Below are 7,800 nucleotides of genomic sequence, written 5' to 3'. Positions count from 1 at the left end.
GTTCTTGGTCAGTCATGCAAGAGAATCTGTGGGTCACAGAGCCGGCAGCTCACAAGTTGCTCACTGTGACAGATGTCCTCTGGAAGATTTCTGCACCCCCCCCCCCCATCCACCCATCCACCCTCGCCACCTCTGTCATCCAACCATCCAACTCAGCTACTGCTTCTAAGCTGAGCGGGGAGAGGTGATCCCAGCCTGCTTAACCTACTTCCCAAGACCTTCCTCTTAACATCGGTGCATGTGTTTTCACGCATCAGGATAAACAAACGACATTGTTTGAATAAAGTGTTTCAGTAGATTAAATGGTGCAGAACAGCCTGCTGAAGCACATGCTAACACGATGCCCCACGTCAAGGAGATGTTAACTTCTTTAGCATATTGGACTCACCGATGATTGCAAGCAGGCCGTAAATGGCGAATATTCTCCATTGGGTGGTTGAACTGGGGCTCCACACCCTCATGCTGCTACAATATCTCACGATTGCAGAGTGATGAGCTCTTGCTACATACAGTAGCTGCAGCTTCTAGAAGTAGCGGTGCAGACCTCTGGTGCAGCTCAGGAGAAAGATCAGTAACATTAGCGCCAGGCTCTTTTGTCTTAGTGCCGCCTCGAGGAACAAAGTAGTGGAAGGAGACAAGGTGGGCCTGCACTAGCTTGTACAGTACAAGAAAACTAGATTTATTGAGAAAACTTGTGTATTGTTCACAAACTGCCATTACAAGAAGATTCTCAACCCGTGACTAGAGACCCTTTCCTCTGTTTTCTCTCCTCAAACTTAAAACAGATGGACACAAACAGATGGACACAAACCGGATGGAAGGACGATGATTGCTGAAGCTGCTTTGCAGCATCGAGTGCAACCAGACTAAGGTGATCACCCTTACCCTGTCTAGCAGACACAACTGTGTCCCAACACTGTTCACATCTGTCCTTCTCACAGCTGCAAGGCCCGCAGCAGCGCTACAGACTACTCGCAGCACCGATGTGTTGCTGGAGCTGTTTTGTTGACTTGCTCATTTGATGAGTTACATTTTGTCCTTTTCTGTCTGTTTTTTTTTTTTTTTTTTTTGCAATCAGGAGTCTGCACATGGTGTTTTATTTTGAAAATTACGCCATTTGTTTGGGGACTTCCGGTCTGGCTTGATCTGCTCTTGACAGAGAGTGCCTTCCATCTTCAGGGATGCACCGCTATGCTTCTTGTGGAAACCCAGGCATTGTCTACGTTGGCCACGAGTAAATGCAGCGCAGCAGTGTCTGGTGGAAATCACGTGGGTGATGGTGAGCTGATCGGCCACAGGAGATGAACCAGGTGAACACGAGAAGCCATGTCCCCTGAACACACCCAAAAACATTCAGGAGGCACACGGGAAGAAGTTCTTCCAAAAAAACTCATGACAGTCATTACATTGTCGCTCTTGACAGAAGTTTGCAAAACATATTTTACAATCCTTGGTTATCCTGAAGTGTCGGTGCTGTTAACCCTGAACCCTACACCCTCCGAGATGAAGCTTGAGTGATCTGAGTGATGGGACATTTATGCTTGGCTTGTTGGTGTTTTTTTGTGAATAGATTAGAACTGCGATAGTCTCCACTCGGAGACTATACAGCCAACCATCACAATAGTGGATTAGAGGCCGAGCAGTAACTAACTCTGCGCCATTTGCAGCGATAAAGATCAATCAGTCAGATGAAGGGGGGGGGGGGTCTTTAGATGTAGAGAAATTAAACATAGGGAGGAGGCAGCAGCAGCAAAGGGCGGAGGGACTCTCTTAAATAAAGAGAAATTAAACAGATGAAGGGGATGGTATCTTTAAATACTGCTCAGCCACTGTTCTGCCTCCCTCATCCTTTAATGTAATGAGAAGAGGCAGAATAAAAGGTTTGAACCGAGGATGAAAAGGTGATGGTGGTTTTTTTTATTTTATTCTTCTTTTTTTCCCCCTGAGTGGTGAAAGCCTTATCCTAATGTAGATTGGATGTTAAATCTGAAACACAGAAGAGTGAAGCTTTAGAGTACGTTCACCTCATTTCACTTGGACTGACGGAGGGTGGGTGGTGGTGGGGGGGTGTAGGATGTTCTGGATGAAGACAGAAAGAAAAAGAGAGAAGGGGTCCCTGTGTGGGAGTAGTGTGTTATCACAAAATTGTGTGTATCACAATGTCTCTTAGCTTCTCCTGTACTGAGTTTGAGCATAAATACCATTTGTTGGTCAAGCGGGTCATTAATGAGTGGCAGAGAAGAAAAAAATCTGTGTGTGTGTGTGTGTGTGTGTGTGTGTGTGTGCGTGTGTGTGTGTATCTGAATGTGCGTGAGTGTGTGTGTTCTCTGTAATAATAATCCCTCTGAAATCCAGATTTCTCAATCCGGTAGCTCAAGCTGACACTTTAAATAAAATCATTCTAATCCCACATGGTAAGAGAAATGAAAATGAGGAGATTAACATGAATGAGGAGGAGGACGACGAGGAGGGGGGGGTTGGCGTCACTGCCTTTCCCCTCCCATCTCTGTCACCTGCCTCACTTCCTCACTTTCTCTCTCTTCTTTGAACCCCTTCGTCCGTGGAGATTGTCCTCTAGGGGTGAGAGACTAGAGTTTTTCACTTTTGGGGTGTTTTTTCTTGGTGTGTGTGTGTGTGTGTGTGTGTGTGTGTCTGTGTCTGTGTCTGTGTGTCTGTGTCTGTGTCTGTGTGTCTGTGTCTGTGTCTGTGTGTCTGTGTCTGTGTCTGTGTGTTATACCAGGGGAATACAATACCGTAATTAGATGCTGGCAAGCCACTGAGCTAATCAAATGACGGGGAATGATCTCCCTTCTTTAAAAGAAAAACAAAAACTCGCACATTCATTCACTTATAAATTCATGTACTACTTAAATTATTTCCTCTTAATCAAACAGTTATGATACATGTTTGTAGGCAGAAAGCCGCTAAGGAGACATGAGGTGGGCAGCCATAGTCTCAGGGAGTGTTGGTTACATTCAGCTTCATCCAGGACAGAAACACCTCTGAGTGTTTTTGCCTTCCAAGAAATGAAAAGGCCTTTTTGCATTTATTGTCTACAGCAGACACAAGATGGGCTTTAAAGCTCATGTTTGACAAAGATAAAACTGGGACAGCTCGTTTTACAGCAAAGAGGGTGTCATGTCCACCACCGCAGAACCAACTACAAGCTTGTTAATGTCTATGTTTCCACCTGTAGCTCTGAGAACTCATGCATATCTGGACTCTGTAAGTTCACATCTAAGCCTGTAAGTGCTGCACCGGATCTGTTGCACCGGCGGCGGTGACATCATTCTCCCTCTCCAGCTTCTGGGTTGAATTTCTGGGTGATGTTCAAGCTTGCAGGTACTTCTTTAAATTTGTAGCATAGAATTTTAGTACAATTTCTGTGTCACAATCATGTTTTTGTCCCTTTTGCAACAAATCACATCTTCTTTTGTTGTTTTCTGTCTTCTCTGCTGTTTACGCTGCTGCGAATACGCACCAACCTTTGACCTCTGACCTCTGACTTCCATCCAGGTACCACCACCACCAAGTGGAGAGGAGCAGAAACTGAGTTTTTCCAATACTGAAGCATTACATATTTGAAAACTATGTAAAATAGATATTTCTTGAATTGCAAATCTGATGTGAAATGAAAAAGTGCTCACCCAAAATGCTGATGACCCCCTTTCACTCTCAGTGGATACTGGTCTGAGGGCTGGTTTGCTTTGCTCCACCGTGTTGCAAAAATAACAGAAAAACAGCATAAATTGAGGGAAACAGCTAAAATGACTTCAAATAGCAGGAGCAGAAGCATAACCTTGGATGGTTCGATGAGTATGAAAATGATTCTATTTTACGGTCTTCGCGGTAGCTGGATCTCAACCCAAGTGACCAAATGACTGGATACTTTTCGAAGAACAACACACAGTCCCTCCCTTCTTTCATTATTCATTCATTTGGATTCAACAAAACTGAAAGTTACTTTTTAGATTGACGTGGCAAACTTGGCAAAAAGTTGCCAACTCGCTCATCCCAGCAGTTAAACAGCTGTCGTTCATTTGGTGTCGTATTTCACCTCCTGATGAATGTGATTCCAATATTATATATTATATATTCTTTGATTCAGTAGTTTTAAATTAATTAAATTGTTTAAAAAAAAATCGGATTTCGGAGTTAATATAGGGAGCCAGCATTTCCTCAGACAACTCGGAGACATGCGACTGTTCTAGATCGCAACGCGTGTGCTGCTGATGCATAACGAAATAGATGTTGGCGTAACCTTTTCACCCCATCACCCAAAAAATAAAAAAAGCACAGCAAAAGCTCCGTTTGGGTAGCAAACACTTGATAATCACTGTTTTTACTGCTTAATCCAGCTCTTGTCCTCATCCTTCCTGCTTGCTCCTCTCTTTCTATCTCTCCATCTCTGTTGACCTTCCTCCGCTCTCTTTCTCTCTCTCTCGCTCTGTCACCTCATCTTCATCTTCTCATTTAGACGTGCGTTTCTCTCCTCCACTTTTTATTAACCCTCTGCCACACACAACACACACGCACTTTTTCGCCATATGATGCATTTACCCTCTCTATTTTTGACTCCCTTCATCCATCTCTTATCTTTTTTTCTTCTTTTCTCCTCCCATCTCCGCCGACATCCCTTCCTTTTAAAGGATAATCTTCAACTAAGTGGACAGCACTTCACTCTCTCTCATTCCCTCTTAAGTGAGCATCGGATAAGCTCAGATTCTCTGTCGAAGCCCCATGTGTGGGGGGGTGGGTGATCGAGCCCAGCATGGATGTCCTAAAGTGGGTCAAGACAAGGCCAGTGCCTGGGTCCTGTGGGGATGATGATGATGATGGGACCAGTGGCATGGAGAAGAGGCTGATTGCCAGATAAAGTTGGAGAGAGATCACTGGAACAGATGGACATCATCTCTCTCCGCCTATGTGTCGATCTATCTCGAGCCCCTTCAAGGCTGCATGACCTCCACTTTGCAATAAAAGATGAAAAAACAAAAAGAAAGCAGAAAAAATAAAATAAAGCTGAGATAGAAAAGACATCCTTGGCTATTAGAATGATCTGTTGTTGTTGTTTTTTTTTCTGTCAGGACACACAAAAGAAGAAGAAAAGATGCATCTATGTGGGCTAAAGGACGTGACACTGGTATGACACAGGATGCACACACACACGCACACACGCACATACAGGTTATGCTGAATGTACAAGATTCACCATGCCTCCTTACTTGAAAGAAAAGAAACCCTGAGTCAGGCTGCACGCACACACACAAACACAAACACGCACACACACATCTTTTTTCCCCCTTCTCTCTGTGTCCTCTTTACGGGTCACTGGGTGAATAAAGCCGCTGTCACTTTCCTCTGGGAGGCGTCGGTGACAGCCACGCTGACCACGATAAACTTCCATACAGGAAGAGGAGATTCCTGCAAGGAAAAGGCCACGAGGATCAGGAGTGGCCCCGGGCGTCACTTGTCCTCTGGCTTAGCTAAAGACACTGAAAAGAGCAGTGTGTGTGTGCGTGTGCGTGCGTGTGTATGTGTGTGTGTAGTAATGCGTGAAGGAAGTTGGGGTTGGCAGGGCCATCACTATGCCACTTAGTCAGAATAACTGAACAGTAATATAATCACTTTGTGAGTCTAACGAGACTGTCTAATTATAGTAGACATCACATGGATATAAGTCAAGTCAGAATAAAAATAGATTTGGATCAAGCTTTCCTGACATTACAGCATTTACAGTAATGACAAGACTTCTCCGCAAAAGATTAAATGTGTATACAAATACAACTACAAAATAAGTATCTGTCCCTGTTAAACCCTTAAAAGAAGGACTTCAGTATAGTTACAGTTCTTTATCCTATAAATATTAAACTTCCAAGATTACTTTCCACCACTGTGTCCGGATCACCATAGACCAGAATACATCACCTCAACAATCTCATCAAAATATGCTCAGATTGTTCAGGATTCAATCAACAGATCCAGAGAATGATCGAGAGTATTTCCAGAATCTGTACTTTCTTCCCTCAAGCTGTTCAACCTTTACTCAAGGAATTTAACTGAAATTCATCCTTGACGTATCCAGAAAAATGCCGCTAACAGCTTTATCCTACCAGTGTCCTGGGACAGTTTTCAGGATGCAGGATCTACAATTTGATCCAGATCACTTTCGAAAGTGAATTAGCTGTCCCTTGTGACATCACTTATCTTTCTACCAAATTGGATCAAAATCTGTCCTCTAGTTTTTGGGATATCCTGCGAATAAACCAAGAGATCCGCCCAGGAATTTAACAGCTTCTCCCTGGATCCATACTACACCCCTCTACCAAATTTAGAGAAAATTCACCTCATAGATTTTACTTAAACCTGCAAACAGACAGAAAGACAAACAAATGACAACATTCTTTTTTCATGGCGCCTTTCATACAAAAGTCAAGTTGCTTTTGTATTTCAGCACACAAAATGCATGCAAACATATACATAAGTAGAAAGAAGGTAAATTCCATAATGTAGGTGTGTAGCAGATGAAAGCAGCCTTCATATATTTAAGGATACTTAACTTTTTGTGAATTTTATTCATAGAAGTGATGACTAAGGATTTTTGCACTTTTCAAATGACTCTAAACACACCAGCACCTGTAAAGCCCACTTCCTGAACAGAAAGCCTCAGGTAATATTCCCCTTCCTCACACAAATCCCACAGGTATTTTTGCTGCTCACCACCTCCAGACAGAAGCAGTCGATCTCCGAACATTTACAGGAGGACAGTACAGGGGGACATTATTCTTAGAGCAGTTATTCATACCGACAGAACAAAAGAAATAACATCCTATTATGGCGCTCCGCGAACGCTGGATCTGTACCGGCACAGGTGCTTGAGGGGCTCATTTATAGTCAGGTTAGGCCATGGTGAAGGCATGGAGCTATGGTGCGGCATTTATACACACACACACACACACACACACACACGCAACTGAGTGAAAGAAGCTGCTTATGGGTGTACAAAGAGGAGATTACTGTCTCTTCTGAGAACTGCTGTGTATATGTGTGTGTGTGTGTGTGTGTGTGTGTGTGTGTGTGTGTGTGTGTGTGTGTGTGTGTGTGTGTGCATATGTGTGTTTGTGTATCCGACTTCACTGACCTGTGCTGATCAGTAAATATTTCCCTTTGACTGTATTTTATGGTAATGAATGCATCATATGATTGCTCATGCGTGTGTGTGTGTGTGTGTGTGTGTGTGTGTGTGTGTGTGTGTGTCTCAGTAAGAGCATAACTGGGAGATGTATGACAATGATGCCACAAATAGGCACATGCCTCTCTATTCTTGTCCCCTCAAGGCTCCTCTGGTGTTCTGGTGGATGTACCCGGGGGGGTTAGGGGGTGATTTGGACCAGGGTGTGTGTGTGGGTGTGTGTTTGTGTGTGTGTGTGTGTGTGTGTCCTCACTAAAGAAGCGGTTTTGTTCCAAAATCCAAATTCTGACATCTATAAAACATATCCCTGAACTCTAAAACAAAATGGTTTTTCAAATTAAAAGACACTGTTGCATATCACTGAATTTACTGGCAATCCTGAGCACTTTTTTTTTTACCTAGAAATTAAATTTTTAGAGGAATTAATCATCTGAATGGTCCTATGCCAAGTAACACACAACAGGGTTTTCTTTTCCAAAGTGTCTATAATAAGACATTCTAGGGGAATGCCAAGAACCGAACGCTGGGCTGGATTGTTTGTGTAGCGTCTCCCTCTGAAGCAGTAAAAATCAGGGGAAATAATCACCAGATAACCCGGCACTTCACAC

The 7,800-nt window shown here is 43.5% G+C and overlaps 1 protein-coding gene across 4 annotated transcripts in view; it reads left to right on the top strand.

Moving 5' to 3' along the window:
- Window positions 1-790: 790 nt before the first annotated feature.
- Window positions 791-7,800, top strand: part of LOC147242982 (prospero homeobox protein 1-like) — a 44,732-nt gene continuing 37,722 nt past the window's right edge. The window contains exons 1-4 of one of the 4 annotated variants that reach the window (XM_086189945.1): window positions 791-871; window positions 1,079-1,310; window positions 3,197-3,342; window positions 5,088-5,143. The gene's annotated coding sequence lies outside the window, so the exon portion shown is untranslated. Of the gene's footprint in view, window positions 872-1,078; window positions 1,311-2,541; window positions 2,581-3,196; window positions 3,343-5,087; window positions 5,144-7,800 lie in introns of those variants that run through there. The other 3 variants (XM_086189947.1, XM_086189946.1, XM_086189948.1) reach the window with 3 other exon arrangements.

Source organism: Aulostomus chinensis, chromosome 20, assembly GCF_037954235.1.
Source record: "Aulostomus chinensis isolate RoL2024-O1b breed Wild chromosome 20, RoL_Achi_v1.0, whole genome shotgun sequence".
NCBI lineage: Eukaryota > Metazoa > Chordata > Actinopteri > Syngnathiformes > Aulostomidae > Aulostomus > Aulostomus chinensis.
Note: the sequence above shows the minus strand (reverse complement) of the source record. Positions and strands in the feature narration are given on the sequence as shown.